This window comes from Sturnus vulgaris, chromosome Z, assembly GCF_052056855.1.
Source record: "Sturnus vulgaris isolate bStuVul1 chromosome Z, bStuVul1.hap1, whole genome shotgun sequence".
Taxonomy (NCBI): domain Eukaryota; kingdom Metazoa; phylum Chordata; class Aves; order Passeriformes; family Sturnidae; genus Sturnus; species Sturnus vulgaris.
The window spans coordinates 20234478-20257593 of record NC_142283.1 but is presented as its reverse complement, the minus strand read 5'-3'; the positions used below and the strand labels follow the sequence as shown (position 1 = coordinate 20257593).

General features: G+C 37.3%; 1 long non-coding RNA gene across 1 annotated transcript in view; it reads left to right on the top strand.

Moving 5' to 3' along the window:
- The first annotated feature begins 5902 nt into the window (after positions 1–5902).
- Positions 5903–23116, top strand: part of LOC148219727 (uncharacterized) — a 177967-nt gene continuing 160753 nt past the window's right edge. Inside the window, exon 1 of the long non-coding RNA XR_015799647.1 lies at positions 5903–6011. This is a non-coding gene — a long non-coding RNA (uncharacterized LOC148219727). The remainder of the gene's footprint in view (positions 6012–23116) is intronic.

Genomic DNA, 23116 nt, shown 5'->3' with positions numbered 1-23116 from the left:
CATTTACATGTTTTGTGGAAAGTGCGCTCAAAGATTTTGAAAAATTGAAATGTTTTGTTATCACAAAGACTTTTTAAAAATATAGGCATTTAAAAATTTTATTTACTTTGACAGACTATCTTTTTGGATTACAACTTTGAATGCTAGTAAGAGCAACAGTAAATTTAGAGTCTTAATGCCTTTTATGAATTTCAACTTAACACACTGTTTTAAGTTTCAGATCAAAGAAAATGTTGTATTTGAACATTTGCCCCCTTTGCTCTGCCTCCTTCCCTCAGCATGGTCTCAAAAGTGTTTTTTTGCTTTCCAAAGAAACAGATTTTTTGTCATTAGGATACAACTTGCCATCTCAGTAAAGTGAGAAATTATAATTTACTCTCTCAGTTTCTTCCTCCTTTAACTTCTTTGATGATAGACTCCTCTTTCTTGTTAGATTTTGGTTGTATAGCACATATTGGGCCTGCATTTTAGTCAAATCTGGCTCCTACCAAACTGGAAATTTTTTTTCCAGTGGATTTTGTGCACTGTAGGAATTAATCAAGACACAGCAGTTCTACTTCAAATTCCCTGACTAACAGCCAGGAATCAAGGTAGCCAGTTTTGTAAAAAACACTCGGGTTACTTATAGACACTGCTACACATATAGTTATAGAAGATGTTAGTTAAAAAATTTATCAGTCTGAAAACTAATTAGATCTTATTTGTCTACAAATGTTGGTCACTAAACTTGCCTTTTTTCTCTTGATATTATATGTCTGTTTCATTCAGAAGCTTTGAAAATTTTGGCCAGAACAAGCACCATATTTTTCTATTCATATTTTTAACCTTACAAGCTCATTTATATTGTGTATCCTCTAAATTCTCATCTATTTTGTCTATTTAAGTGTAAGTGGTGTTTCACAGCTGATATTCTGCCTCCAACTTATAGCACAGCCTTTTCACTTCCATGACTGTGGTAGCCATTGAGACTTCATTCAGAATGTCACTTTGCTTAGGTATAAGCTATTATGCTTTATGATAAGGCTGAACCCTAATTAAACACAAAGGATAAAACTCTTCTATCATTTCTGTACTAGAGACAGACTTTGAATTTATGAAATAGAATCCCAAGTTTCAGATACTTCAGCATAATTGAAAGCCACCTTTACACATCCTGTTTAAAAATGTTATAAAATTTTGCTTATAAAAAAAGTAAACTTAGAAGAAAGTATTGAAAATATTCAGAACAGTTTGACTCGTCTAAGTGCTTGTGGAATTGTCTAAAGTTATCAAGTTGTACATGACAGCCATTTCAAAATATATCTGGCTCTCTGAAAGATGAAAAATTATTTACCTATAAAGAAATCTTCGTGAGTTTGTGACATTTATTCATTTTTTTCTCATAGGAGACTTTTAAAAGTTCAGTTTGATATGCATCTGTACCCCTCACTGAACCATAGCAATTTTTGGTACATCAATATTTTTTTGTTTTCTTAGAGCATGTGTGCTATGTATACATATATTCTACAAATTTCAGTACGTAAGAATAAGGAAAAGAGCAGCAAAGATTTAAAAATTTTTCTCCACTTTATGGAAATAATATTATTTAACAATTTGGGCAATATGTGGTCACTTGCTCTTCCAGTGAAGTATATGCCTATACCTAAGTATATTTCTATAAGTGATGCAAAAATATTTCTGACATTAAAATATGCCAAAGAAAAGATATGCTACCTGTTGTCACTTATTTACATTAATAAACAGATCTGTGAGCTGCTATGGTAGGTAATGTCACCCTTCAGGTTAGATATAGAAATTCACTTTGACAAGGTAGTCCAAGACAGCTTTAATATTTCATTGCCAGCCTTCCATGTTAAAATTCTCAGGGTTGTTGAGGTATGCAATATTGCCATAATAAAGACTGAAATCAGTTTCTCAGCATATACACATGCCGAATTTCAGATGGAATCAATGGTGCTTCATTGCCTTCAGTACAAAGGCATTTTGCTGAAAGCCAACTTTTTTCTATTAATAATGTTTTGGTGTGTATTATTATTCCATCTGATTATCCTACCCAGTCTCAGTGGTCTCTGGACATAGTGGCAGAGATTGCTATTTCAATAACTTCTTGCTATTTGCGGCCATAGTTTTGGAGAGAGAGAAGAAAAAAACAATGAGTACAGTTACATTTGAAACTGATAAGTGTTTTCCTAAGTGGCTAAAGATATTTCCAGACAGAAATGCTCAGTTGTTGTCAGTGTCCGCATTTTTTTGGGTGTGTGGCAGTTTTGGTTAAACCAGACAGAAACACCAATTAAGTGCAGTGGTTTTCGTTCACCAATCTGAGTTTCCAGGCCAACACACCAATTTGTGTAGTAGGTCTAGTGCTGGCCAAATGCCAGTGCACCCACTAGAATTAGTTACTCATTTTCTGTTGTGAGATAAGGATTAGGAGGAAGGCAAAGCAGGCTCAAACTTTAAAAAGTATAAAGAAAACTTTATTAACAGTATTAAAAGAAAAAATAATAAGAAATCAGAATAAACCTTCAGAACACTTCTCCTTTCCCCACACCCTCTTTTCTATCATACTGACAATGTAAAGAGATAAAACTTGGGACTTGCAGTTAGTTTACCACTTCTAAAACAATCATTTTTCAGTTTAATTAGGGAGAGGAATCTCTCTTGCCATGCCATGGAGACGTCTCCATAAGATACAGTTCTCTCTTGGCTTTAGTGTCACAGTGAATCAGCTGCTCGGGAAAGGAAAATCTTTTCACAGTGTGGAAGTCCCTCTCATGCCTTGCAGCTTTCCCACAGCTCTTTTCATGGGCCATGTCAACTTTTTGGTGTTCTATTTTAAGGATGAGCTGTTCTAGAGTAAAAACAAAAATTCTCTTCATCCATCTCTGGGAACAGAGGTTTTCTTCTATTCTTAGGGAAAGGTTTCTCATCTCTCTCATCTCTCTTCAAGTTTCTCCTTGGATCACAGCTACTGCAACATCTGCTTATTTCAACACTGATGCTTCTGCTCACAGCTGTGGTTAGAATGCTACATTCCCCCAGTGCATTCAATGAATTATAGAGAAAAAAACAAAGTCTGATATGTCAAATGTATCTTCACCATAGTCTTACAAAATAATTTCAGCCCCAGACTAAGGCATCTCCTCAATCCCCTCCCATCTAGAATTTGACTCCTTCAACATTGACCTCAGTCCCATGTTGTTTTCTCTACATCTTCACATTTCCTTTTCCTGATTCGAGAGACAATTAGTGTTTGTAGGTTAATTTGTTCTCAAGCTTTATCAATTGAAACAGTTTTTATAGAGTTCTGCAGTGCTGAAAGGTTGATCTCATCCAGGCTCTGCATCACAGAGATTGCTCCCTGTGCATCACTGCCAGTCATGTGGTCCCTGCTGATCCTGAGTGAGCCATGCTGGCCACCTGCTCCACGCAGCGCTTTTCTTCACGTGGGTGCCGAAAACAAGAACAGCTGCTGCTGACATTTTTGTCCTTCTGTCCACAGCACAGCTGACTAAAAATGGTTAAACAAACAAAGTTCATTGTGAGCCATGCCAAGGTAGCCACAGCCTCGCACCGTTGTCCCAGTCATGTTGGTTTTGGCCATGCAGTCCCGGCCATGGGACCACTCCCGGTCTGGCGTGTGGCAGTGGCCATGTGATCATTCCCAGCTCTGGCCTTGGGGCCACCCCCAGTGCTGGCCATGGGGCCACTCCCACTGCTGGTCCCAGCTGCATGGTTGCTCACAGCGTTGGGATGGTCCCAGTGGCATGGTCTGGCAGTTGGAGAAATCTCATCCGAGCCATGTGCCAACCTGGCAAGGCCAGCCCAACCAGTTACCTGCTCCAAGGCTGGAAGCCAAAAGAGCTTTCCCCAGGCTTTGTTAGTTTTTAAATAGGATATTTCACCGAGGAGTGCTCAGCTCTTTTAAGTGGTCTAACTGGATATCAGTCTTCAAATCTAGCCAGCTGACTGGCTCCACCCTGTCCCCACAGGGAACCACACCCGCAGCCCCTGGACTCCCCAGCTAAAAACCAGACTTTGTTAAACCACGGCAGGGTGTAAGAGATGTGCCTACTGTACTTACAGCTACAGTACCTGCCATAAAGTACAACTGTAAATAAACAATCTCTGTAAACAAGACCATTAGGCTCAGACCATTTTAAAGATCTCCTTTGTAAGAAAAGCTACCTAAGTAATTAAAAATGTACAGATGCCTTTAATTTTCCTTGCTAATCACATCATAGTAATATAAAACACATACAGTCTGTATATATATAATATAACTAGTATTCTAGCACACTCTATTTGTTACAATCCAGTTGTTTTACCACTATTTCTAGCTATGCTGCTTTTCCATTGAGGTAGAGGAGGGAATCAAAAATCTTTCAAAGTTTTCTCTGGCGTCTTGGACTTGTTAAATCTCTTTAACTCTTTCTTTTAGACTCTAGAAAAGAGGAAGAAGCTCCTTCCAGCTTTTTTTTCAGGTTTGGAGACCTGCAAAGATTTTTTGCTTCAAAGTCACTTGGCTAACGATAAGGATCAATAAAGCCATTCCTGCAGCAGTCACTGTGGCAGAAAATTCCCTAGAAATTTTCAAACACGGAGTATATATTTCAGTTACACTGTATGTAAATTCATATGTGTGTGTATGTATAGAAACATTTTTATAGATATAGATGGATACATAAATAGATACATAGGTAGATAGATATGTAAACTTTAAATGACTAGAATAGCAACCTGAATTGTGGGATTTTCACTTTGTTCCCAATAATGCACTTGTCTGACAAAGTGCTCGAAGGTAGGACCCAAGTACTTTAACACAGGTGTCTATAGTAATTTCAGAAGCTCTAAATTATGTCTGTCCTCCAACAGCCTCTCCAGAGCAATGCAGCTCTCCTAGAAGGCCTGCATCATATGTGCCAGCCTTGCAGAGGTGTCTGAATACAACCTCTGTCATGGCACTGCAATGCCTGTTCCTCGTAACTGTGTTTAAGCCCTGGAATCTGATGTTTTCCACAAACCTGGAGGTTCAATAGTGCCTACACATTAAGAAGGTTTTTGTCATTCAAATAGAAAGTAGTTAATTTGGTTGCTTGATATATATACTTATGCTGATTTTTAAAATTTATCTCAGCTTCTATTGCTCTGTGAGAAAGCTCTTTGTAAGAAAATAGTGGCAGATGAGAGAAACGTTGCGTTTAGCCCTTTGTCAGCATGCTTAACTTGCCTGTCAATCTGTGATGTGAGTTTGAAGTGTATCCAACCATGCCATTGCATTTGTGTTCCCTCAAGAAGCTCCCAGGACTCCATCTTAGCATCTTAACTTTCACTGCTTCCAAAGGCAGGAAAATTGGGAAAGCAGCTTAGGCGCTTGTACAGGATCACACTGTGACCAATAAGTATTAGTGCAGAACACAACAATCTTCTTCTCCCTTCTCATCCTGTGCCAGACCATCTAGAGGAGAAGTAACTGAAGAGTGCTGCTCCAGATTGGACACGGGAGGGAAGATAGGAGACCTGTGTGGGCACACATGATCCCTGGCTTCCTTCCACAGTCCTGCAGGCAGTTGCCCTGTGGTGGCTAACAGCTGGCCCGGAGGCCTCACAGTTATAGATAACCCTAATTATAATTATATAACTAATATATATCTAATTACATAACTAATAATTATATAACTCCACAAGTCTGGGCCGCTCGGGACACAGGCAGCTCTTGGCTGGTTAGCTGGTTGGTAGCAGAATTCAGCTAATCAGGACCAGCCCCGCAGGCTTTTGATAACTGTATAAAGGGAACTGCACTCAATAAAAATTGGCTGTTGTGGCATGAACCTCAAGTGTCGGGTCGTGTGCCTGGTGCCTGCCAGGGCAGTGGTGTGCTGTGTGCTGCCTGCACAGAGCAGGGGACGAAGGGCAAGGCTCAGCGTGGCTGAATTCGCTCCCTGGGCAACGTGGAGTGTTTCCCTACTCACAGCACCTTCAGCAGCCTACACCACTGTCACAACCCCACAGTGAGTTCTGACAGTTGTATTTATTTATTTACAGTTGTATGTATTTATTTACAACTTCTGCTCCTTTATCTGCTCGTTTTATTTTTTGTGGATAAGCTAATTTTTTTCTCCCAAGAACTAATCTTTTTTTCTTTTCCTTTTCTTCTTGTTTTCCTTTGTTTTTTCTTTTTCTTTTCTCTTCACTAAGATAAAATAAGTAGCTGTGTCTACTTCTGTTTTATGCTTCTTTGAACACCAAGTCATTGTGAATACTTCATCTTGTGCTGTGATTTTAGCAAGGTGCAGGCAAAGGGCTTTCATCTGGCATCTCTTGGCAGGTACTTGGGAACTCCTCAACTACAGCCAGAGATCTAGCCCAGAGTGTTTTATAGCCAGAAATTTACCTCCTTACTGAGTCGCATTTGCTGACACAGCTCAAAAAATTCACTCAAAGGGAGTCCGTGTTATTGCTTGAGACAGTAAAACAGTATTTATTGTGACTGCTGCTTGGATGAGCTTGATCATAGCTTGAGGGCCTAGCTTGGGACTAAAATAAATAGTCTGTGCAGCAGGTTCCCATGGTCTGCGGGACAGCCATGTAGAAAAAATAGAATTGCTTTGACAAGAGTTGGTGAATAGCTTATGTTTACATAGACTGTTTTTAGCAATTTTAAACTATTACTAGCATTGCCAATCTGTCTTTAGAAGGTACTTACAGGGCGTTCAGGTCAATACCAATGGTAATAAATTGGATTACACCATCCTGAAGCTGAGTCTGGAACTGCATCAGTTTGTTTGGCAGCACCAGTTCAACATCCAGAGCTCTAGTCTAGCCTTGGGTACTAGGTGACAGGAGAGCCTAGAAAAGCGTGTGATACTACTAAAATAAGTAATAACTCAAAAAACATGCACAAAGCAGTAAGATGGGCATTGCATTAAACTCTATTAGGAAGGAGGAAAGAGGACTGGATTTGAGGCGTCTGGTACCAGTTACCTGTGTTATGTGCAATTATTACATATAGTTATTATGACATGGAGTTGTGATTCAAAGTACTTTTTTTAACAGATAAGAGAGGATAGTGCTATTCTCATCACTGTTAATATAGTTAATATTAAAAAGCATGGGGGAATAATTTCCAGAATAGTACTTTCATAGTAATAAGATAACAAAAAGAGTAGTATGTATGCAGCAAGCCTTTCTTTACTCACTAAGCACAGTTTACAGGATAAAATCGAAGTCCGTTAAATTCCTCAAAATGATACACTCCAGTATCAGCTGTTCAGATTCTGCCTGGAATACGTGCTGTTGCTGTTCAGCTTCAGGATATCATAACCAAAGACACTGGAAGGAAACAGATGAACTCCCACTTGGGACAGAAGCCAAGCTGAATGTTATTCTCAAAAAGTACTTATGTTGCGTCAGGCTATCAGGGGAAAATTTTCACACACCCTTCCTTTGTGGTACATATGATTACAAACATACAGGGTTTTCGACTGTATAGAGCTCAAGACTAGTGAAAATAAGACTGAATGCCTAAGGGTAAGGATCAAGGTAAAAATCATGGAAACAAGGCACACTTCCTGGTGGGAGACCACCCAGGCAGGATGCAAAGGCACATAAAGTAATCTATCAGTGGCTGGATGAATCTGATGCTTCATGATCACCAGCCCTTGGTCTTGTGGGAGATTTTAATTTCCCAGATGTCTGCTGGAAACTCAGCACAGGAGAGAGAAGGCAGACTACGAGGCTTCTGGAATGCATGAAGGAAAGCTTTCTGACACAGACAGTAAATGAGGTACTGGGGGAAGTGCCCTGCTAGACCTGTTTGTGAACAGACAGTGGCTGGTGGGGAGATGTGGTGTTCAAAGACCATTTGGGGTATAGTGACGATGAAATTATAGAGTTTTCAACTGGTGGTGGAGTGAGGAAGGGGTCAATAAAACCTCTACCTTGGTCTTTTAGAGGGTAACTTTGGCCTATTCAGGACACTCATTAAGAGAGTTCTTTGGGAAACAACCCTTCCTAACAAAGGGGTCCAGAAATGTTCAACATCCTTTTGGAAGGAAATCTTCAAGGTGCAGGAGCAGGCTGTCCCTATGTGTTGAAAGAGGAGCTGGCAGGAAAGAGGACCAACCTGGCTAAAGAGAGAGCTTTTGCTGGATTTCAGGAGAAAAGAATTTGTCACTTTCCCTGCCCCTTCGTAAGATGGGGCAGACAACTCAGAAAGACTATGAAGATATCATTAGGTCACATAGAAAGAAAACTAGAATGACAAAAGCTCAGCTAGAACTCAACCTGGCCAGTCACTGTTGTAAAAGATAATAAAAGGGTTTTTTATAAAGTAACAACACAATGACAGCCAAAGAAAATGATGGTTCAGTGGAAAAGTGGTCAAGCATTGGAACAGGCTCCCAGAGTAGTGGTGGAATGCCCATCCCTGTAAGAGTTCAAGAAATGACTGAATGTGGCATGTAGTTCTATGATTTAGTTGGCATGGTAGTGTTCAGTCAAAAGTTGGATTCAATGATGTTGGAGGTCTTTTCCAACCTTAATGATTCTATGATTTAATGATTCTGTGATTCATCATGTTTCTTTCTTCTGCTTTTCTAGCTGAAAATTTTCCACGGATGTCACATAGAGGCAGGCATCAATTTATGGAGGTGGAAGTATGTCAGGTTATTTGAAGCAAAAGTAGTGGAAACAGAAAGCTCATGTTCACTGAAATGTCCCAGCAGTGAGAAAGGTAGCATCTCCAGGAAACCTTTCTTAAAACTGCAAAGGGTCATTAGTGTAATGGTTTGAACATCTAACATTTTGATGACACAGCTGTGAAAAACCATGGCCACCAACTGTTGTAGTGCTTAAAGTAATTCTTACGTGGGCATATGTACCAACCAGAAAAAGCCTTTTGTAAATATACTTTAAATCACTTTGCTTAGTGGAATAAGCTATAGCTGTGAAGTGTATAAATGTATCAGATACAATAAGCACTACTTCTCCAATAATTTTTTTATTAATGTAACTCTGGCTGTTTATGTGTATCAGCAAACTGTTTTAAGAACACGCTTTTTCCCCAGAGTAGTATTGTACTGTGCAGCTCCCAGAGAACAGTTGGCATGATTTCCTGTAACACAGAAGGGGGGTACAGAGTATCTGTGCTGTTTTCTGTATGCCTCCCATCTAAATATGGACTGGAATAAACACTAGCAAAAAATCCTCACTCTTCTCTGTGTTTATAGGATCAACATGAAAACTGCACAGAAGGACAACAAAAGTTTTATAGTTCTTGAATAATGCCATAAGATGAGAGAACATTAAAAAAAAAGATGTGTCATGCACAGGGAGGGGAGCGTTTGGGGAAGTCAGATTTGGGGTATTTAGGTGATAGCTTGTAAAATGTGTTCAAAGTAATACTACAAATGAAATAGGAAAATTTCTTAGACCTAACAAGGAAGAAGAATCAACACAACTTTGGACTTCAACCAAAACAACAAGTAACAAAAAGGATTGGCAGAGGGGAGGATAGTGAACTAGAAATTCTTTGGAAAAAGATATCCGTTGAGATCTCCTGGTAACAGTGTTGTGGAAAATCTAGTGTGACCAAAGGGATGTTTTCTGGCTCTGTTTCCTGTGAAGCATATCCTTCTACTTCCTCTGCAGCTATAGAAAAAAAGCTTGTCTGCTGTGGGACTGCTGCAGTGGTATTACTGTGGAAGGAGTGTAGGAGTCTTTTTATCTATTTATACTCATTTTATGCATGCTGCATTAGAAAAGGTGGTTGGTTAAAGTCATTACTTCAAGTTATAAGTAAGTCAAGCACTTACGTGCACCTTTAGGCTCCTTGAAAAAACTGAATGAAAGGAAAGAAAAGTATTGTTGAAGAAGTCCCAATCATCCATTTTTGTAAAACTAAATTGTGAAATAAAGGATATACATTTAATGACTTATCAACACCATATGGCCAGGAAAAAGAACATATTTAATTAATAGATTAGCTCCATAATAATTCTTATATGCACACATTTCCATAAAGTATTGCAGTAGATATTAATTATTCCCTAGATCCACTTTGTTCTTTCAGCACAATTGAAATGATTGTAGGTAAGATCTGGTACTATGTCCAAAATCCCTTATTGGTATCAGTGACTAGGCAGAGAATAATTTATGGAACAGTAAGTGGTTCTTCACTCAATCTCGGTGTTTATACTTGCCTGGAAACCTATCAAAACCTGCCCATTTCTGAAAAATGGAAGACATTGATGGGATATGAAAAAGTATGATGCCAGAAAAGACTGGGCCTCATAAAGTAGTTTACCTAAATCAAGTGTATAGTATCTGTGTTCTCACCAGGCAGTGGTAATTTCAATCAGTGGTAAATGTAAAAAGAAAAAAATGTCTTCTGCTTCAAAATAGAAAAGCCACACTTCCTCCATACTTCTTCCAGTAATTCTTCCAGGAGCAACTCCTACACTAACTTTAGCACAGTGGGTGGTTCTGTTCAAGTGAACCATTTACTGTGTTACCATTTGTTTTCAACACAGTGAATCATATTCCTGTAAAGCTTGACTAACTTACTATCAAAATATTAGCTGGATATGACTCCTTACTGTAAAAGAGTAAATCTGCCTAGTGCAGCAGTACAATGAAAGTATTGATGGGAAGAGTCCTGTTTCACACAGCATTGTGCTAAGCTAATACAATGACACAGAAACTTGCTAAGACACTGCAAGGTATTAAAATGTGAATATTTAATATTGATATACAGAATATATGAATGTTAATCTTGCCCATTGTAGTTCCCAGATACTGCCTTGGGGCATTAGAAAATAGGGTTATTCTGATTAATCCAAGACTTGTAGCACAAGAGCACAGGTGCATTGTCCTGATAAGGTTAAATATTATGCTTTACCATGTAAACATGTTAGGAGTCTAAACAACTGTGACTTGCTCATGACTTTGAGGATTTGATATAAGCTTATTGACTTTTCTAATTTTTTTTAAGAATAATTCTCTCTTTATTCTCTCCATTGGAATTTATTAGCAATTTCTAGAACACTTTAAATGTATGTAAATCTAAGTTATTAATGGCTTTTCTCTATTTCTAGACAGAAAAGTCTGAGCTTTTTTCTTTACATTAAGAAAAAGTGAAAGAGCCTAGCTTTAGATTAGATGTTAAAAAGAAATTCTTTACTGTAAGGAGAGTGAAACACTGGAACTTGCTGCCCAGAAAGGTGGTGGATTTTCCATCTCTGTAAGCATTTTAGACCAGGCTGGATGAGGTTTTGAAGGTCTAGTGGAAGGTGTCTGTGCACATGGTGCAGGGGGTGGAACTAGATGATGTTCAAGGTCCATTCTCAGTCAAACCATCCTATGATTCTATGATTCCATGAAAATAACTAAACGACAGCTCCCTATATCATAGGATAGTTCTGACCTGTGATCCTGGTGCATGCTTAGCCATCATTTATCAGATAAAAACTAGCAAGTCTGGAAAGGTATGAAGAAGGAAACCAGTTCTGGATATCCAGTCTTTGTCATATAGGTACTGCATAACAGCCTCATAACTTTTCTTCGTGAAATATTCTGAAGGGATTTTTCTGAAAAGATTAAAATAATTAAGGGAATATTTAATGAATTTCTGAAAATGACTGAAAAGTGGTACATAGAACAAAAAGCTTTCCTGTAAACTTTTGCAAAAATTATTTGTAAATTTGGGGCTGAGATTAGCACTGACACCCACTATAGCTCTGTTACCCATAGGAGCAAAATTTCATCTTTTTCAGGTTTCCAAGGCAGCTTTTAATAGAGAATCTCTGCCTCTATCTGGCTGCTGAGGATTTCCGGTTATTTTGTTGAGAAGCTGTTCTGTGTCAGCTGTGAAATGTTTAAGATTAAGTTAGCTGTAGTGTTGGGCTAGGAAATTGCAAATGCCATATGGAAATTATATTCATATCATCATGAAGTACATAGTATTAATAATTAAATGCAGGCATGTCATGAAATTGGCATGTGAATAGATACATAAAACAGACACATGTAGGCAGATCAGTTTTATATGAAGTGACTCGAGTATGCATATGATTAACATAAGTGCAAAAGAGCTTGTGTTGGAATCAATATAGACACCAACTACTGAAGATGTTGCATAAATGCAGTTTGTTAGTTTAATATTCTGCCAGGCATAAGTGATGCCAAGTCTGATTAACCTCTGGGTACCCCTAGGGGAAAAACTGTTAAATAGTAATAATGATTTACAGATACATAGAAAACATACTTATATTGATGCAGGCATAGAAAACATTGAAGAGAAATTAATAAAAATAAGTCAATCAGCTGGAGTACTTCTGGGGCCAAAAAAGGTAAACTGAATTTTAACAAGTTCAAAGGAAGGCCAAAAGCGGCAGATATATGGAAGAAGATGCTGAAATTGACAACAAAATAAATATCTTTGTCAGTAAAAGAGAGCATGCCATGGCTTTAAAAGTCAAAAGTACATAATAAAGAATATTTGGTAAAAAAATAATAGTAATAAGAGGGAAATGTCATTGTGATAACGTGTTGGTAAAGGGGATTGAATGTTAATAGAGAAAATTTACTAACTTGGAAATTAATTAATGCATATATAAGAAGATTTAACAAGTAATAATGAAACGAGAGAAATAACATAAATTATTGCAAAGAAAAGCCAACATTTGGAAAGTGTTGCATCTACTCATGTCATTTTTTGCAATACTAATTCATTTAAAAGGAAAAAAATGTTACATATACCCTTGATGAGTTTTTTCAAAGATTTGTAACTTGACATTTTATTTCTGTATAGCAAAATTCAGAGAGAGAAGTCCTTCATAGAAGACATGTCCTAGTAACAGACTTCTAGGAAGCTTGTAAAGGAAATGAAGCAGAAATGCATCTCATTTATTCCCAAAATTTTTAAGAGAAACCTCTCAGTTTGATGAGTCACAGATCGTGGTCAACACCTGTGGAAGTTTCAATGGGCCTAAGGCAGTCTTAGTAGAATCCTCTGATGAAGACAGGAATAAATTTAGGAATAAATTTAGGAGATATAATTAGCTGCCTATCTTGGGAAAAGTGACGGTGCAATCGAGGGAGGTATAACCTCCCTCAGAATCAAAGGACATGGCAATGACATGAAGATACAAGCCAGCAGGAACCATCACAGATGTCTTTTTGAAGACTAGGAAGACAAGCAATAAATGATTGGTGTGTGTGAATGCATGAAACCCGAGAACTGTGAGGAAGGGAAAGACACAGGGCAAAAAGAAGGAAATGGTACTGAAATTTTCTGAGGAGTCTGCTCAGAGCACATATGCCTGTAAGGATTAGACAATGGAATGTCTATAAACAATAGACACCTGGTCCTGTCTTTAAAGTGAGAGATCCAAAACTCTCAGATTGGCTCGAATAGAAACTTTTAAATGTGATTTTAGAAGTAACATAGACATGAAAATTTGAAGACTTTTTAAAGCTATTTTAACATAAAACTTTCAATCAAATTTGTGCTGAATTTATTATTAACATTGAAAGATAGAGTCTGAAATGCTTTGTTTTAAAATAAAACATTTAGATTTTTTACTGTAAAGCTACTACTTTGTTTCAAAACTACATATAATTCCAAAGATAGAAGAAAAAAAAGCAAAGCAAAGTTAAGGCTGTGGTAATATTATTAAAATATTTTGGAGTATTACTTATTAGTTTAATACCTGGGATTTTATGCTCTTTCTTAGTTATCTTAGTTGGAAAGCAGTAGAGTTTCAGCTTAATTTCAGAGGAGAAAATTTTAAGCTATGTTGCATTTCATTCCAACTGAGAAAGACTAAGAACACATTGGTATATCTTGATAAAATAGCTAAAAATCAATATTTAGCACCATGTTATTCCTAATTTCAAAAGAGTGTTTGGTAATCAAATTCACCATCTTAACAGCAATTGTTAAAATCTTTAGGAAAATTCTACAGATACTCTCTGTGGTGTTATATATATATATATATATATGCATGTATCAATCATATGTCAAATCATGATATATGATCATGATATACATATCAATCATGTATCAAAGACGTCATATTCCATGTCTTTTTTTTTTGATGTAGTGAAGGGAAGGTGCAGACATATTCTGAAATTATTAATTAAACAGAACAACACACCCCTGTGTCATATGGTGAAGTGGCAGTCAGTTCTGGCTGAGCCGAACTGGGAGAGAGAGAACAGCAAGTGGCTTCCTGACATTTCCCCAAGCACGGAGTCACACACCAGTTTGGTTTGGAAGAGACCTTTAAAGGCCATCCTGTCCAACCCCCTGTCCACTCCTGCAATAAGTACAGATATCTTCAAGTAGATGTGACTGCTCAGAGTCCTATCCAGACTGACCTTGAACGCTAGGCTGCCTCTGAAATAATATTGTTATTTCCTTGCCAGCTCTGATTTTTTTCCATGATCCAGTGTTTCACTAAGAGAAAGCTGCTAGCACAGATATAGCTGTGTTTTCTTGTTACTTTGACACCTTAGAATTTTCACTTCTATATTTTTCAAATCCTGTACTGGATTAGCGTATAACTCCAAACTCCATATAGAGTGTTAGTTAACTGTCTTCACATTTTGGTCAGACAAAACAATCCCTCTAGGCCTGAAATCCAAGGACACTTTACTGCCTCAGGCTCTGAAAAGTGAGTTGCGGCAGAGCAAACTGGGGGTATATGACAGCTGTAATTGGAGGATTAACCCCTGATTTTAAATAGACCAGTCCTAAAACTGTCTGAAAAACTCGTGATCACCATCCACCTTGGGTGTGGTCTCCCTCAGAGGCTTCAGATTGCCCAAGGTGTATCTATTGAAGGCCCTTAATAAATATCTACTTTTCTTCTCTTAATCTTGTCTAGCCTCTGTTCTAGTTAGCCTCCCCAAGGCATGAACTTCTGTGATGTTAGTTTCACTATCAGTAGATCTTAAATGTAGAAAAAAGGTCTCTTCTGCCATCTTAAAACTGAATGTTGTGGGGGATGCAATCCAAAATTCCTACCCTTATACCTGAAAGGTTTTCATTATACATTATACCTAAAAGTGTTATCATTGCCTTATGCTATTTAACTCTCATGCAGAGCTGAGTAATGTTTCTTCTTCCATAAAAAGTACCCTAAATGTCTTCAGACCTCTGAAAGAAACTGTGCTGCTCTGAGTTTTTGAAAACTGAAATTGGCTAGAATGAATATAAAGATGTATAAAATGTTTTTCACTCCTGATCCATTTTGTTCTCATTTGCATCCTTCATTGCTCTCCATCTACTTCACTTAGAAGGATCAGCTCAGTACAAGTTATTTACTCAAGTGAACATTCTCATTAAGTTATTTTTAATTTTTATTTGCTTTTCATTTTGGTGCAGTCAGGTGACTTTGTCAAGCAGATATTCTCATGAGTGTGCCAATTCCTTCATCCCATCTTCCTCATCCACTTTACTGTGGCTTTCCCTGCTGTCATAGTGACAATCTAAAGGACAAGAAATTCCACCCTACTAGTGCCAGTTTTCATCTGGGGATGGATAGTGATGAGGTGTGGGCATTTGTTCCCTGCTTTGCTCATTTCAGTCCCTAACACTGACAGAGCTAGGTGCAGATATTCTCTCTAGGACTCACTTCTGGGGTAGTTGCTCCACACTTGACATTTACCCTCATGCATCTACTGCTGTAAGGCTCATTCAGAGACTTTATGGTTATGATTGCTAGGGATATTTTCTTTAACTTCATAAGGCAACTAGTCAACTGGTATCAATTAATATTGTGTTTCTGACTTCTATAGATCTATATTGAGCTGCCACAACCACAGAGTTGGCCTAAAATTTCTTTGGCTTGGGGACATGTTCCTCTGAGTATTCCTTAATTAACACCAAATTTTCATCAATTCTTTCTCCCTTCTCCTTCTAATTGTTATTTCCATGGTACATGCAGAGAAGGGACATATCTTTGAATGAAGTGTTGTTCTGAATGATCACTGATGTATGTCTGCCTTTTCACTGGGGGTGAGATATTACAGATGAAGAAAGATGTTTGGTCTTTCCAAATGTGTTTAATTTTTCATTGAAACTTGAGTTTCCATGTATTTATTTTTATTCTCACTTTTCAATAGCTAAATTCTCCCTCTCAAGTTAAATATTAAAACATTGTTAAATGAAGACAATAGAAATTATTTTACAAAAATTAAGAGTAAAGAAGGACTAATCCATTTATTTTACCTCATTACATCTTCACGTTTTAATATTTTAACATTTTGAAATCCAAAAAAAGTAATTTTAACCATTCTCGTCTTGGGTATTACATGTGAAAATGTTTAAATAACAGCTGCTCTGTCACTAAGTTTTTTGATTAGAGATTAGAGATTAGTTCTGTACTTTACAATTTATATTATCTATATTTATTAATCACTTAACAATTTCTGTAAGCAAATATTACTTCTTGTTCTGCTGCTAAATGTGTATCACTGAAGAGCTAGCATCTCGCACATTCACTATTTCTGTCCCAAACAAATTTCCTGTTGATTACACTAATCAGTTTTCTATCACTGTTCGTGGTTCATATGATCTATTCAGTCATAAACAACAGTTTATTCTCCACTTATGTCCTGTACGAGTCAATTTCTTGTGTAAGACACAAGTGCAGTGCAGTGAGATGAATGCAGGTTCTTTAAAAATGGTTGATCATCAGCTATGCTAATTATTTACTGAAATACTTGCAGTACTTCTTTAATTCCTTGTTCCTTCAAAACTCCCTAATTATACATCAAAATACAAAGGAAAACATTAACAGGGAAACAGTTTTGTGTTTAAGAAATTAAAGGCATTGTAATATATAAAACTTGAAAATCTTAACCTCATGGGCTTTGTTGAGAAATTATGTCACATTTATGTAGAAACAACAATTGCTTAGGTGCAATTCAGCCTTGTTCTGATCTTTTCCTGATGATTTGGGTGCATTCATTTGATCTGGCTTTACTGGGGAAATCGCTGCGTTTTAGGAAATTATATTTCCTGTGGGCACCCCTTTGCTATTAGATTCTTTGGTCACCACTACTTCCAGTACAATTTGCTTTCACCTTCTTGTTGGAAGTGACAGAAATTAGAGATATAAAAACCGATTAGGCCATTCACTTCTTTCCATTTTGCCAGAACAGGTTGTTTCCTGCAGCACACGAGGGAGTTTATTTGCTTGGCAGTGAAACAGCCACTGCCTCCTGGTACCTCTTGCTGATACATGAAGGGCACTCTTTATAAAAAGCCCATGGGCTTTGTGGAACTTCAGGCCAGAACTTTAAATAAGCAGCAAGGTTTGGATTGCAGGAACAGACAGAAAACTGCCATACCGTAATAGAGAGGAAGCTCAGTGCAAGATGTCAGTCCTCACATTTTTTTGGATAAAACAACCTTTACTGAAGAATGCAAATTCAAGTTCACAGAAACACGAAATGCTTGTTGATTTTTCCAAGGTATGCCATCAAGGGAAGGAAGCCTAGTAAAACCTTCCATGCTTCGTTTCAATCTTTACCAAAACGAAAGGGTGTCAACTCAGTGAAAAAAAAATAAAGCTTCTTTTTACAATTCACATTTTTAAATAAATTTGAAACCGGAATTTAAAAAATAAATACTTACAAAATATTGAAGTTTTCAGTTTAACTTAAAACACTCTTTCAAACTCTTTTTGTAGAAAGCAGAGTGACCAGCTGTTCACATAAGTCTGGCAAAACCATGGTTTTTTATAAGGTGAGATTGAAGAGATTATAATGTGAGGCCTCTCTTCTCTCCCCAACATGGCTGATTTATTCCACAGTTTCAATCCACTTGTAGATTTTAAATGCCTCACTTCTGAGATTTGTAACCATCCTTTTATCTGTCCTCTACTCTGTCCAATGATACTGACAAAATCACATTATGAGCTTTAATGAAAAAATCTAATATCCTGCTGAAATATGTTTTTCGTATTTATCTGATAAATTATATTTATTTTCTCTTTTCTTCCGAATGTCTACTTTTCTATGCAAGTAATAATTTTCAAATATTTATACATGGGTATTACAGTCTTGCTAGCTAATCATTAAGCAAGGTAGCCATGTTAATTTTTTGATTTCTCCTCACAGCGTAATTCATCTGTCTTTCTAATTTTTTGTTCAGGTTTTTTTTTCCACTTTCTTCTTTGCTTGAATCAGTCCCAGTGATATCTTCATTGATTTTATGTTTACCTGTACCTTAAAAAGCAGTGGAAGCTCACCATGGTAGAGATGATCAAGTAGGACCATCTTAGCAATGGATAACTCCCTGATAGACTCAAAAAATAATAATAAAATAAAAATTGCAGATGAACAGTGCTTTCTCCTCTGTCTGCTGAAAGCAGAGGGATGATGCCAGTCATTTCTGTGGTTCCTAAATCAAACCTCTTGTTAGCTTATATTTTTAAGACTCATCCAGTAAGGTGTTACATTGAGCTTTGAAACACTTTCCTTTTCCCAAATCTATTATCTGCTCTTCTTTGAAGAGAATCTGGAAGCTATCAATCCCATTCTAGTGCTGTGGAGTATTTCTCTTTGAGAGGAACTGGACAGCCTATCTCAGTAGTTGTTTGAGACCCTAGGACGTCCTCTGTTGCTTGGGAGCTCCCCGTGTAGCATTTATCCATAGAGATTTCTGGGGCTGCACATCAAAAGGGAAGTAAAATCTAAGTGCAATTTCAAAACTCTGATTTTGACACAATTAATTGGAATATTTTTCCTTCAGTTCCTGGCTGTAATATTTTTCCCTTTTTTTGAAAAACCTTTAAGAAACCATTGCAATAATCACTAGCAATTCTGAAGACTGCACCGAAACATATTTAGGATTTGGAAGTGTTTTTAACTTTAAGTCAGAAGAACCCTTTACATCTTTTCTACCAATAAAAAAAAAAAAAGAGGAATTGAGAGAGAGAAGAAAAGGAAGATCTTAAAAGGATTAAAAGGAAGGATTTCTGTCATGACTGGGCTTAGAAGACCTATGTGAGACATATCATAACTTCACTGCTTATTACATGTATAGAATTTTTTTATTTTCCATATTTGTATATATTTTAATACAGCTAAATTTATAAAAAAATAGGCAATGAGTTAAACAGAAATAGGAGAGGTTTGCATTAGACACCAGGAAAAGTTCTTCACTGTGAAGATGGTGAAGCACTGGCACAGGTTGCCCAGAGAAGCTGAGTGAGCCCCATCCCTGGAGGTGTTCAATGCCAGGTTGGACGGGGCACTGAGCAACCTGGTCTAGTGGAAGGTGACTCTGCCCATGGTGCAGGGGCTGGAACCAGATGTTTTTACAATCTCTTCCAGACTAAACTCTTCTATGACAAAAAACTGGAGCAGTGCAATTTTCTCTGCTCTTGGAATAGAGAACAGAACAAGTTTTCTTCCTAATGCCAGGCAGTTATCCAGACACAAGGGTGTGATTTTTATTTTTCCACTCTGCAAATCCTTTGTTTAGGCAGGTGCAGAGACCCGTGCTTCATACCTTGCCAAAGAGTAGATTTTGCATTATGAAAATTTTTTTTGAGAAGCCAAAACCAAAAAAAACTAAAACAAATTAATCTGGAAAGACTAGCAGAGTAGAGGCATTTGATGAAGAAAGCAGTGACTGATTAAATCAGGGACAATAATATCTCCCTCTCAACAGTGTTAGGCACTTACTGCTTTGGCATGTGTAGGGGCTCCAGGAGGGAGCACTCAGTGGTTACAAGAACTGTGCTAACATTGATCATACCATACGCCAGATTGTCTGGCTGTGACCTATTTAATTTGAAATTATTGTGAGTGCTATGCCAGTCTTTTGAATTTAAAAAAATGCTCACGATGGGTTGTTGGCTATTAACTTGAAGCACTGTCCAAGCCTAATTGATTTGTGATCATGATATATATTGACAGCTGGCTAGAATTCACAACAACCTAATTGTTGAGGCTTGTTGACTTCCCTTAGGTTGTTCAGTGCCATGGCATGGTGTTTGATCCATCACAGGGCTGTGATCCTCTCTCATTGTGGGGGGGAAGGAAAAGGCAAAGTATATCTTAGCAGTTGACAGAAATCTCCTAGCAGCACAGCTGGAGTCCCAGGCTCCTTCCAGCTCTCTCCAGTGACATCCCCACCACTCTAAAGTCATACTCATCACACAATTAAAGCTTATCAATTAATCCAGGGAAAGAACTCTGGAGTTCTGGGCTGGGTAGGAGTTCTATAGAAGATTTTAAAACCATTCGAGTTGAAGAGAGGAAGGGATTCAGATCTTCTGAATAAATGTCTTTTTCAGGAGCAAGGCTTGGTTAGGAATGACAGGTGAAATTAGCAAAGAGATTGTCTGCAGGAAAAGGATCAGAGGGGCGGCTTCACCACTATCTACCTGTAGCTGTCTCTGAGAAATACTCCTTGGGTTATAAAAGAAAAAGAAGATATTAAAAAAGATTGAGAATTATGCCTTATGAGCAGAGGAACTTCTCCCTTATACTTCAGTTTAAGGCACAAACCACCCATGGAAGCAACATTTAAGGTGCAGCCTTCCTGATGGCAGTCCCTAGTGGCAGACTCTCTTCTTGGGTGTATAGCACTACCTACATATTAAGGAACTGGAGGCATCTAAATGCACAACACGTGTTTTGGAATGAGTGTGAAAGCCCTAGAAGCTAAAGACATTTAAGGCACCATCCCTTTGTGGATTTAACTTCTTGCAACCTTGAAAATGAGAAAGGAAAAATAAATTCATGCAACTACTTCCGTTTTATTAATATTTAATAAATTATTTACAATACTCTGAACAACAAATGGGTGCCACCCTATAGCCTCCATGTTGCAGGAGCATGTGCTTTTAGCTGTCATTCTGCTTTAATTAGAAATAGAGGCATATCTGTCACATAGCACCCTCATGGGGAAGCAGGGACAGGTCACAAATACTTTGCCATTGCTAATTTGATGGCCAGTCCACATGAAATTAGTTGAGTTATTGCATATGCATGAGTTCCAAAAAGTTTCAGATACCTTGAATTTGTTAACTAAGTACATGTTACCTTGTTGTTTCTCTGAAAAATCTGAATGCTGCCACTTTTCTTCTTCTTAGTGGTTTCAAAATCTATAGAGATTCCTCACAAATGCACATCACCAAGAAAATGGATATGAGATGAAAGAATCAGCTTCATCATTTTCACATTTATCAAAATACAGTGGGTTTATGAGTTTAAAATATTGCATTTGTAGCATTTTGCAACATATTTATTCTGGCTAAAGTCTGTATTTGCAGTCTCCTTGAGTTATTGTGTAGTTTTTTATTTTTTCATATGGAACACAGAAGATGTATTCTGAACTATGAATAATGTTTCTAGGATAAATAGTTTCCAGAGACAGCCCATTCCAGTACTGCAGACTTCTTTGACTGCTACATCAGAAACATCTTCAGAAGTAGTCAACCAGACACAAATCTAATTGCCATAGCTGAAGATAAATGTAATTTAAAATGTGACACAGATGTATCCAGATCATAGACGCTAGAATATATTTCTGCAATCTTCTGGTAATTTAGCAGTCATGCACTAAAATCACTGCTGGAATTAGAAGAGATAAGTTCTATTCAGCAGGGCAAGACACAAGTAGCTTTCCTGATTTTCAGCCCCAATTTCTACAAGCAAATTAGGCTGTAGGAAAATGAAACATTTTAACTCATTCCCTGCTATGTAGAAACATAGATCCAAGGGAAAGCAAGTGTACAAAAGGTATTGCAAACAACAATCCTGTGTTGGCCTATGAATGTTTCTGGTTTTCAACAACTGTAAGGCACAGAAATGTAAGACAGAAGAGAACTTCAGGAGGTCATATAACTTGCATCTGTGCTCAAAGATAGGATTAGATGCACATGTGCAGGTTCTTGCTTAATCTGTTTCTGAAAACACTAAATGTGTGTTTTTACGCAGCTGCATCAGATAATTTTTTGTGGCATTAATTACCATTACATTTATAAAGCTTTCTGTAGTATCTAGTCTTAATCTTCTTTGCTCTCAATTAAGCTATCAGTTGTCCTAGACCCATAGTAATACCACTCTAAATATAGCTTTAAAACTTAACCCACTTTAAAATTTCACACAGACAGAATCGTTTTTCCAATGCATTCTACAAGCTAATCAGTTATTGAGATAAAAATTATTCAGATGTAGTTTGCTGTGTGACAAGAAGATAATTCAAGAAATAAGGCTTTGTAATATATTATTTGTGGTTAGTGTTTTGGGGTTTTTTTCCTACCAGACAAAAATTACTTTGTTACCTTTTTCTTGAGGAAATATAATTTGGAGAACTAATCATATATGAATACCTAATTTTTGTTCATTTGTATTTAATTTTTAGAAGAAAATAATCTAAGGAATCTGAGGCCCATTTCCATACAACCTTCAGAAGTCATGGATAAATGCTATCAAAGTTCAGGGGATGTAACTAAAAAGGGAAACAGAGTGTTGTCAACATGGAAGTCAAATATAGGTATTATTGTAACCTGTGTTACACCAAAAGTTAGTATTAAAATAATGTAATGTCAAACAGTGCTGGAATGCTGGAGTGGCCTTTTTTACTGGCAGTCAAGTTCACCTTCTCACAGTATTCCATGGTGTCTGAAGACGAATCCTTCCATGTAGGATTTGCTGTTTTGAGCACATATGGGTGTAAAGACATGGCCTATATTTTGGCACACTGCCCTATTTTAGAAAAGTCTGAGGTGACATGGCAGCTGTTCTGCAGGACACAAGGTTTTTATGCATGTGACTATGACTTTTGTAGCAATGTGCAAGTAGTGTCTTCTTGGTGGGATTTACTGGTGACATGAGATTTATAGCTGGGAACAGATGTTCCTTGTTCCTTAATAGCTGTAGAAGAGTTAGGTTTACTGCTGAAATATTAAAATTATATGCATATGCTATGGAATTAGATCCATTATTATTAGAAATGTACATTGGAGGTTGATACCTAGACTTCTAAATGTTGGGGCAATTGAAAAATCAGTATCAGTTTGGAAACTTCCCCTTAGAAATATTTTCAGAAATAAAAACAATAAAAAAACCCACCAAATAGAACAAA